The 11,210-nt window shown below is 39.0% G+C and overlaps 1 long non-coding RNA gene across 1 annotated transcript; it reads left to right on the plus strand.

The window, feature by feature from the left end:
* Positions 1-1,091: 1,091 nt before the first annotated feature.
* Positions 1,092-9,685, plus strand: LOC105033371 (uncharacterized). Its single transcript, XR_012141035.1, has 2 exons — positions 1,092-1,346; positions 8,684-9,685. It is a non-coding gene; the product is annotated as an uncharacterized lncRNA (long non-coding RNA).
* Positions 9,686-11,210: the final 1,525 nt, after the last annotated feature.

The following is an 11,210-nucleotide window of genomic DNA, read 5'->3' on the forward strand; positions in this document are numbered from 1 at the left end:
AATAGAAAAAAATTACACCACAAGCCACGTACAATAGAGAAAAGAGAGTGCATCTTACTACTAATACCATCAAGATTGGATACAAGCACCTTGGAATAGCAAGTTAAACTTTTGGATGCTTAAACAACTATAGTTTTTTCTGCGCCTCATATTTGTAGTGGGCGGTTCTTGTCTCATGCTATTTCAAGGGCTAAACAAAGATAAGTCCAAGATGAAAATCGCAACTAATGAATCCTTAATGCTGATTACAGTAGGGAACTTCCCCATGTGAGTGACAATATCATACATCATGTATACCTCCTAGAATGAGGATGAGGAGCATCGTTGTTAAACATTATAGACTGAGGGTAAATTCTTCAGTAGGCTTGGCACATAAGCATAGAATTAGAATGATACACAAGTAACAAAAAATTAAAAATGATAGATCTAACAAGAGGTCAAGCATAAAAAACAAGAGAAACATCTTTTACGATATCTATCAATTCTGTTACCATATATAATCAAAGTTGGACAACACCTATAAGCAATCTTGCAGGGAATGCTTTCCAATATTTTCAAAGATCCATAGAAGAATCAAAAAATAGCTCCTTCTTTAGAGTACCGGAAGCATATAGTTAGTTAGGGTAGAAGCGACGTATCATCTTGATAATTAAGAGAAATTACTGGTACTCGAGTGATATAGTTTTTGGTGCAGGAGAAGAGAGAGAACCATCATAACTTCAAGCTAAGAAAAAAAAAAAAAAAAAAAAAGGAGAAAGAGCTAGATCAGTCCAATGAAAAAAAAAAAAAAAAAAAAAAGAAAGAGCAGAAGGAGCTAGATCAGTTCCCAATGAACAAATTAGAAATGCCACAATAAAAGTGTAAATAAGGAGTTAAAGAAGTAAATTTTGTCAATGGTATATATCTTGTGTTTCATGAGAAAATTTTTCTCAATTAGCAATTTCTCAATTTTCACTTAGTCATCAATTACCTCTTTCTAATCTACAACCACCCTTGCTTGTTTTTCAAGCAAAGTCAGTCACTGTGATTAGTGTAATGACAAAAACACTTTGGGCTCCTTGGACCTCCCCGAGATAATCAAGACCCATGTGCATGGCGCGTGTGAGGAAGGGATAAAGAAGACTCCCACCGGGAGTCTTCTTCTCTCTTGATTCCATCAGAATCAAGGCCGCCGCAGTCTGGATTAGCTTAGGAAAACTTGTCTATACGAGTCCCCTTCCTCTCTCTCGGATCTTCAAAGTTGCTTGAGGAATCACCGTGACTAGTCTGGAGTTTATCCCATTCTTCCGTCGATTGCCGCTGAGAAAAAAGGGTCATCGGAACCCTTCTCTAGCCATAGGAGCGAGGTAAGCTCCTTCCCCTCCTTTCCTTTTCTTCTCGGGTCGTTTCTTTGTCGCCGGTGCATGGTTGGAGCCGGCAAGCCACTGGTTTATTCAAAACAGGGCAGTCTTTGTTTTTTTTAATTTTCTTCCCAACATGCCACCGGCAACAGCCATCGGTGGGGCACTCGTCAGGGCCGTCGCTTCACCACCGCCGGGAACGGCCACGGCTGGCCGGGCCTGTCTTCCGTGGCCAAGCGTGCGAGAAGGAGAAGGGGGAGCAAACCCCCTGTTTTGAAGAGAGGGGAGAAGAAGAGAGGATTCTTCTCTCTCTTCTAGTTATTAATCAATTAATAATTTATTTATTTATTTATTTATTTTTCTCTTACATGAGTTATGAAAAATTTCGGGGACTAGGGAGGGTGGACCCTGATGAGCCTCAATAAAAAGGGTTTTAGATGATTAAATTTAATTTATTGGATCTTATTTTGTAAAATAAATTTTGTTCCATAGGAGAATAATTTTTTGGATAGGAGAACATCGAGCAAGGTCTTTAATACTCAGATCATAATCTAGTGAGTCTAGTTATCGTCAATTGAGATAAAAATTTTCATACATGATCACCAATATAAATATTTACTTATCTATATCGTTGAATCTGCATTGAGAATCTTGATTTACTTAAAATAATATGGTGTATGTGAATTGCACATGATTAATTATTATATATGATGATTGTATATAAATATTTGTGTTAAAGATATGTTATGTGGCATGCAACTTAAAACTATTTTGAAATTTCAAAGGGGATTGATGGTAAATTTGGGATCGATTAGCAAGAATAAATCACAAATAAATCAAAAGAATATAAAGTGGTTTGGACTGGTCTTGTCATGTGGAACAGTCAACTTGGAGTTTATATCTGGAACAGTCCGCACGGACTTAAAAAATCATGAGAATTTAATTCAAAAAAAATCATGAATATTTGATCCGAAAAAGATCACAAAAATTTGATCCGAAATAGATCATCGCATGGTCTTGGTTAGTCCAAAACTAGAAAAGTTAAAGGATATCAAATTGGAATTGTGGAAAAGAAGAAATAGATGTTAAGACCAGATGGAATTATGTTGAATAAAAGACCTTACCTATTGGCATGTGATGATCTATTGCTTGATTATATGGTCGACGCATGTTTATGCTTGTATTTGAGTTATTTCATATACATATTATGAGTTTTCATGATTTCATTTTAATATGCTTATTGATATATTTTTCGTATAGCTATTATTTTGGTGTAGATATATGGTGATTCTTACTGAGCTGAAAAAACTCATATCCCTATGTTGTTGTTTTTTTTCAGAGACTCCAAAAGTTTAGTTCAGATGAGTTAGGTGAGAAGTTGAGTATTGGAACTCTCAGTGCTTAGTTAGTTAAATTTTCTGATATCATTGGATATTTGAATATTTGTAATTGAACAAGTTAGCTATTTATTTTGATGGATCGACTTTGATTGACATGACTGGTATTTATTTGATTATTTTAAAAATATTTAAAGTAAAATTTATTTTAGATCTTATATGATCTCTAAGACATCGCTCTAGGATTCGTGCGGTCTTGTCACATGACCAACTCAAGTACCGGATTTGAGGCGTGACAATTAGCATTCCAAGAAGTAGGAATTTTGGTTTTCAATATCCCTATCTATCAATCTCCTAGTTTTTGTGCCTTTCTTCACTATGGAGGTGGGCTTGAATTCGAATCCATTCTATTCTTCATCTTTGGTGAGAGATGATAAGGCCCTTGTCACGCCCTCAGCCCAAGATCGCGAGCAGGAGGTCGCGGCAACCGCCGCATACTTATGAAGAACTCTCTCCATAAGCATGCAAGACATCTCATCACGATATCAATGCATCACAGCGGAATAAATTCAAATAATTATTATTCAATTTTAATTCAAGTAATTAAAATAAATATCTTACATCCAATAAAATTTTACTAAAAATAAAACAATAGATCTAAGTTCAATGAAGTTGACAATGCTAAATCTCGCCTCTAAAAGCTGTCCTAATATTTCTTCCCACGCTCGTAATTAATTATCTGAATTTGAAAAATAGAAAGAAAAGTAATGAGCTAGACAGCCCAGTAAGTAACAAATATCTCAACTAGATATTTCAGATATTATATAATTTTCAAGAACAATGCTGCAAATAAACATAAAAATATATTTCATGCTGATTTTATACAAATCCAATCTTTTCAAATATTCACATATAATATAATCATAAATCCGATTCGATTTCAAAATACTCGTAACTCAACAGCCTCGACTATGACCAACGTTTAAACCCCATTGACGGGGTCCACTGAATACCAGCGCACAATTTCCACTGGCAGGATCCACAAACACCAGCGTACAACCCCCACTGGCAGGGTCCACTGAGTACCAACGTATAATCCCCATTGGCGGGGTCCACTGAAACATAGTTAGGCTGAGAGCATAAATCCGATTTGTATCAAAATACTTTGTATCATAATATATCATAATTTTTCACTGAACATGTGTATAATCGACGTACCATAATATTTCAAAAGTACTTTTCTTTCAAAACATAATTCATAATTCATGCATAATTTTAGAGAATAATTATTTATTTTATGAAATATCTCGAGAAGATGATTCATTACTTACCTTTCACGGAGCACTGAATGAATAGATCGACTAACTTCTAGGAGATTCTTCAGTGCCTATTATCTAAAATTATATTTTTACATTAATTTTAATTCAAAATTAAATCTAAACAAATCCAAAATCAAAACCTCACTTAAAATCAGATTCTTTCCTAAACTCGATCAAAATCATCAAAATGAAGCCTTTCACTATGCTAATTCTTAAGGAATAATTTTAGAGAGAGAAATCCATCAAGAGAGAGAAACAATCTAGAGAGAGAAAATTCTAGAGAGAGAAAGTAGAGAGAGAAAGTCCAATTTCAGAGAGAGAAAGTAAGGGTTCAGACTGAAAGAAGAGACAGAAGAGAGAGAAGCTCTCTCTCATTTTTTTATTTTATTATTTATTTATTTATTTATATATATATATTTCTTATTTTTTTTTATTTTTTTTTCTTTTCTTTCCTTTTCTTTTCTCTTTTTCTTCTCTTTTTCTTCTTTTTCTTTTCTTTTCTTTTCTTTTCTCTTTTTCTTCTTTTTCTCTCGGGCTCCTTCCAGGCCGAAACAGGGGATCGACGGGTCTCCTGTCTTGATCGACCGTTCAGGCCACGGCCGGCACGGCGGACCCAGCAGGAGAGGGCCACTCTCCCGGGTTCGGAGGGACAAGGCCGGCGGTCGGTTGCGATCGCCGGCGCCAGAAAATCCGCAGGAAGAAGAGACCAAAACAGGGGTCTCTTCTCCGACCAAAAATCGACGACACTCGTCGCCGTCAGTCGCGCATAGAGGCACAGGAAGAAGGGGAAAGAAGGGAGGAAGAGAAGGAGGGCTTACTTCGGCCTCCGGTGACCCCATCGACGAGCAATCACGGTGAGAATAAGATGAGTATCCGCGGCTTCAATCGAGAAATTAGGGAGAAAGAGAGGGGTAGCGGTCCGGTGATCGGCTTCTAAGGAGGGGGAGGGTCTTTTTATAGAGTGCCTTAGGACTCCGAGAGATCCTAGGACTCCCGATTCACCAAGGTCTCGTCGGAGAAGAAGACTCCTATCGGGAGTCTTCTTCCCGATTTTTCCTCTGTTCTCATTTTTTTTTTGGGCTTGGGTCTTGCTAGATGGGCTTGAGCTTTGGGCTATAACATTCTTCACCCCTAAAAGAAATTTTGTCTTCGAAATTTTTCATACCTGTCACCATTGTATTGGAAGCCTGTGTATTCTGTTGAGTAAGCGCATAAACTCTTCCCTGGGTTTTAGAAATCTGTCCACCACCCTTATGTTGTCCTTCATAAGTTCTTTGGCCAACTTGATTTTCAGTATTTAGCGGGCAGCTAGCAATTTTATGATCCATCTGACCACATTTGAAATAAGCACCTGTATTCCAATGGTAATCCTTGTCTGCATGATTTTTGCCACATCTAGAACACTGCTTACTGTCAATCTGTTGAGTCTTATTATCTATTGCTCCTTTAGCTAAATTTTTGATGTTTTTATTATTCTGCCCTTGTGTATCATTTGATTTTGCTCTCTTTCTTTGCTTTCTTTCCCTTTCCATGCGTTCTTCATTAACTTCTCTTTCAATTATCAGTGCTTTGTTTACCACATCTGCATAAGTTGTCAATTCATATGGAACCACTTATTTTCGAATCTCAGTTCTCAGTCCCATCTCAAACTTGTGAACACGTTCTTGCTCACCATCCACTAATCTTGGAGTAAATTTTGCTAACTCTGTAAATTTTGCTTCATATTCAGTCGCACTTATACTCTTTTGCTTCAAATAAATAAACTCTTGCTCTTTCTGGATCCTTATACTCCGAGGAAAATATTGATCATAGAATGCTATCCGAAATCTTTCTCAGGTAAGTATTTTGCCGTCTTGTTCATACTTGCGCTGTAGTCGCTGACACCAGTTGTATGCTTCTCCTTGTAGTAAATAAGCTGCATATCGAATCTTTTCTTCATCAAGATACTCTTGGACAGCGAAGGCCTTCTCCATCTCCATTATCCAGTTATCAGTCTCCAAAGGTTCAGTAGTCCCCTTGAAAGCTGGAGGAGCAAGCTTTTTAAATTCTGAAATATTGTTCCGTTGTACTGGTTGCTCTCCATGTTGTGGTGGTGGATGATGATGTTCTTGTGTATCTCGTTGTATCTGCTATTGTTCAAGCATTTGCTGCTGTATTTGTTATTGCGTTTGTACCATCCTGATTAGGGTCTGCATTAACTGAGCCATATCTGATTCCTGACGTACTCTCGAAGTACTCCCATTAGGATCTACGACTCTCTCCTCCTGAGGGGTGCCACTGGTCAGATGGAGAGTGCTACCATCCCGTGGTTGTGATGTCTCTCTTGCAATTCTTTGAGTGGTTCTTGTCATTCTATGGGGAGGCATGATAACCTTGTAGTAGTAAAACCTTATTAGATTCATTTATCTATTTGTTAGGATGGGTTTATTATGATGCTCATACTTTATCGTCCCAATATTTCTAATGTTTACCCACCTACACTCATACTATGTCTAATTCTATGTGTCATAATTTATCCACTTATGCTCTGATACCATATTAATTGTCACGCCCCCAGCCCGAGATCGCGAGCAGGAGGTCGCGGCAACCGCCGCATACTTATGAAGAACTCTCTCCATAAGCATGCAAGGCATCTCATCATGATATCAATGCATCACAGCGGAATAAATTCAAATAATTATTATTCAACTTTAATTCAAGTATTTAAAATAAATATCTTACATCCAATAAAATTTTACTAAAAATAAAATAATAGATCTAAGTTCAATGAAGTTGACAATGTTAAATCTCGCCTCTAAAAGCTCTGTCCCAATATTTTTTCCCACGCTCGTAATTAATTATCTGAATCTAAAAAATAGAAAGAAAAGTAATGAGCTAAACAGCCCAGTAAGTAACAAATATCTCAACTAGATATTTCAGATATTATATAATTTTCAAGAACAATGCTGTAAATAAACATAAAAATATATTTCATGCTGATTTTATACAAATCCAATCTTTTCAAATATTCACATATAATATAATCATAAATCCGATTCGATTTCAAAACACTCGTAACTCAACAGCCTCGACTATGACCAACGTTTAACTCCCATTGACGGGGTCCACTGAATACCAGCGCACAATCCCCACTGGCAGGGTTCACAAACACCAGCGCACAACCCCCACTGGCAGGGTCCACTGAGTACCAACGTATAATCCCCATTGACGGGGTCCACTGAAATATGGTTAGGCTGAGAGCATAAATTCGATCTGTATCAAAATACTTTGTATCATAATATATCATAATTTTTCACTGAACATGTGCATAATCGACGTACCATAATATTTCAAAAGTACTTTTCTTTCAAAACATAATTCATAATTCATACATAATTTCAGAGAATAATTATTTATTTTATGAAATATCTCAAGAAGATGATTCATTACTTACCTTTCACGGAGCACTGAATGAATAGATTGACTAACTTCTAGGAGATTCTTTAGTGTCTATTATTCAAAATTATATTTTTACATTAATTTTAATTTAAAATTAAATCTAAACAAATCCAAAATCAAAATCTCACTTAAAATCAGACTCTTCCCTAAACTCGATCAAAATCATCAAAATGAAGCCTTTCACTACGCTAATTCTTGAGGAATAACTTTAGAGAGAGAAATCCATCAAGAGAGAGAAATAATCTAGAGAGAGAAAATTCTAGAGAGAGAAAGTAGAGAGAGAAAGTCTAATTCCAGAAAGAGAAAGTAAGGGTTCAGACTGAAAGAAGAGAGAGAAAGAGAGAAACTCTCTCTCATTTTTTATTATTATTTATTTATTTATTTATATATTTTTTATTTTTTTATTTTTTTTCTTTTCTTTTCTTTTCTTTTCTCTTTTTCTTCTTTTTTTCTTCTTTTTCTTTTCTTTTCTTTTCTTTTCTCTTTTTCTTCTTTTTCTTCTTCTTCTCTCGGGCTCCTTCCAGGCCGAAACAGGGGACCGACGGGTCTCCTGTCTTGATCGGCCGTTCAGGCCACGGCCGGCACAGCGGACCCGGCGGCAGGGGAGGGCCACTCTCCCGGGTTTGGAGGGGCAAGGCCGGCGGTCGGTTGTGATCGCCGGCGTCGAAAAATCCACGGGAAGAAGAGATCAAAACAGGGATCTCTTCTCCGACCAAAAATCGGCGACATCCGTCGCCGTCAGTCACGCACAGAGGCACAGGAAGAAGGGGAAAGAAGGGAGGAAGAGAAGGAGGGCTTACTTCGGCCTCCGGTGACCCCACCGACGAGCAATCACGGCGAGAACAAGATGAGTGTCCACGGCTTCAATCGAAAAATCAGAGAGAAAGAGAGGGGTAGCGGTCCGGTGATCGGCTTCTAAGGAGGGGGAGGGTCTTTTTATAGAGAGCCCTAGGACTCCGAGAGGTCCTAGGACTCCCGATTCACCAAGGTCTCGTCGGAGAAAAAGACTCCTATCGGGAGTCTTCTTCCCGATTTTTTCTCTGTTTTCATTTTTTTTTTTTTTGGGCTTGGGTCTTGAGCTTTGGGTTATAACAGCCCTATCGGGCCAGACTCTCTTCCACCAGATGATTAGGGAGTTGTTTGCTATCACTTTGATCAGTCACCTTCTTTTTCTATTTTTTCTCTGAAGTCCAATATCCTAAAAAATCTCTCTTTTCATCGCTCTCTCTCTTTCTCATTTTTGTTGCAGAGTATCAAAGAAGGACTGTCAACTCTCTCTACGATCTTGCTCTAAGGAATGGTATCCCGATCGTATCTTAAGGCGGAATTTATAGTGACACTGGCTCGATGAATCGGAAATTTGCTTTCAAACAGTGCTTAGCATGCTTCTAGATCTTTCTTTTTTGTTTCTGCTTCTTAAAGTCTACAGGCCAATCCAACCAGGTTTTCAATAAGTCAAATTCCTTCCTCTTATCCTCATATTTTTTAGGATAAAATATGTTTCTTGTCCAGCAGCTTGGTTAGATTCATTTTTTATCCCCACCTTTTGGATGTTTTTTTTTTGGTTTGTTCTGTATTACAACTTCACTCCACCGAACATACTGAAAATGTTCTTTTCAATAATATTTACATTATATTGGGTTTGATGTGAAACGAAAAAGGCATGCCTTTGTTTCAAGTAATCCAAAAATCACATATGTCAATCTGATATTACTGCAGAAGTATACATGTATGTGAACTGACCAATCCACCTGGATGAGTGTTTGATGCATTAGTATTGTTGTGGTCAAGAGGTCAAATGGCTTGGATGGATCGGACAGCTCGGTCTCTATGATCGCACGCACGAAATATTATCCGCTTTGACCTAGGCTCGTGTCAGGTGCTATGTTAGGCCTCATGGTTTTGTCCTTCAAAAGGTATCTCGTGGGGGGGGAGATGGCCTTGATTCATATAAGCCACACTTCTTCTTGGCTCACAACTGATGTGGGACTAAAATGCCCTCTCCACACCATAACATAGCCCTTTAGTCAAAAGGGAGTATGTATAGATAGGAGGCATTTTCACAGCGTGGGACTGAAGATGCCCTCTCTATATCACAATAAGCATGTCATAGATATAAGATCCAGCAAGAAGGATGATATTCCAAGCATGCAGAAATCTTATTTTCACATGTGCATGAACATAAAGTTGCTTAGAACACTGTATGTTTCAGTTGAACAAGTAAAGTTTGTCTTGGGGTTGGTTTTTTTCACTGCTATAGCTGAAAAGTATTATGAGAGTGACATTCTAGATTCATGGTTCTGCTTGGTTTCAAATTTTCGAAGTTTACGATAAAGGCTGGAATAATACTACCACAGACTCTCTTCTTATCTATATTTTGGCAATCTCATTTTTCAAATGACTACAATTATTTGTTTACTTTCACTCTCACATTCTGATTTGCAGGTCCTTTGATCATACAGTTGCAATGTTGGTGAATGACAGTAGTTGTGTCCATGAAACAATCAATTCTGTGAGGAACGGCTTTAGTAAACTTGAAGGAGTACCTCTATAATATGAGTGCATGGCTCTTGCTATTTGTTAAACCTTTTTCGTGTGTAACAAGGACGAGATTTTTTTAATTAAAGTCATACTGAAGATGTTTAGTGCTTTATGCAAAAAGTTAAATCTTCATTAGTGTTCAATATCTTAAATAAACTCTTGTTCTATGACTTTTCTACGAAGGATGAAAGGTTATACTCAGTTGCAGTAGCTAATATGCAAACTTTTTATCATGTATTTAGTGATTCTCTTTCTCTTCCTCTCTCCCCCCCTTCTCTCTCTCTCTCTCTCATTCTTCCTCTTTCTCTCCTCCTTTCTCTTCTCCTGCTTTTCTCGAGGGCCAACGAGGCCATCTCTAGCTTTCAACGATGAGGCCAATTCCGGCGAGGCCATCTCCAGCGACCTTCCTTTCTCTTCTCTCTTTGCCGTTGAACCCTCAATAAGCACTCACCCTCTCTCTTCCTCTCCGACGGCCGATGTCGGGTCCCTCTCTCTACTCCTCCTCTCCTTCATCCTGTCCCATCTCAGCTCTCCTTCAATCTCTCTATCTCCTCTTTTCTAGTGTTGGACGGCCGATCTGGCTTGTGCGGCCATCGCCTCCATCTTAGTTCTTATTTCCTCTCTACCTCCTCTTTTCCAACGTTGGACGGCCGATCGGTGGCCGTCGGTCCCCGCTCTTCTCTGTGTTCTGGTCTAGACCCCCGTTTCTCCCTCTTTTCTGTGTTTCGGTGCCGACCCCGATCTATCGTTTCTCCCTCCTTCTGATTGTCGGCACCCATGGGTCAGATTCCATCTTCCCCCTCCCTCCCTCTCTCTTACTCTTCTCGGTGTTCTGGTCCATTTGGTGATCTTTCCTTCCGACAGACGGCGGAAGGCCAGACCTTCCCTCTTTCTCTCTCTCTCTCCCTTCGTAGGTCCCTTTCGGTGGTGGACTAGCCCTCCCTCTTTTCTTTTTGTGTTCGGGTCCCATTGGCAGGTCCCTCTGATGGGCGCTAGGTTGGATCTCCCTCTCCATCCTCGTGGCCGGCCATCACCCCCTCCCTCTCTTCTCTGTGTTTCGACACCCTTCGGTGGTCGGATGGAGACTGTGGATCGGCTCTCTCTCTCCCTCTTCTTATTGCGGCCAGATGGAGGCTGCGCCCTTCTCTCTCTTCCTCTCTTTCATCCGCCTCCTCTCTCTGTTCTTTCTCCTCCCTCCCCCATTTCTCTATTCGAGACGTTCCCCCTTGTGATGA

This window comes from Elaeis guineensis, chromosome 4 (assembly GCF_000442705.2).
Source record: "Elaeis guineensis isolate ETL-2024a chromosome 4, EG11, whole genome shotgun sequence".
Taxonomy (NCBI): domain Eukaryota; kingdom Viridiplantae; phylum Streptophyta; class Magnoliopsida; order Arecales; family Arecaceae; genus Elaeis; species Elaeis guineensis.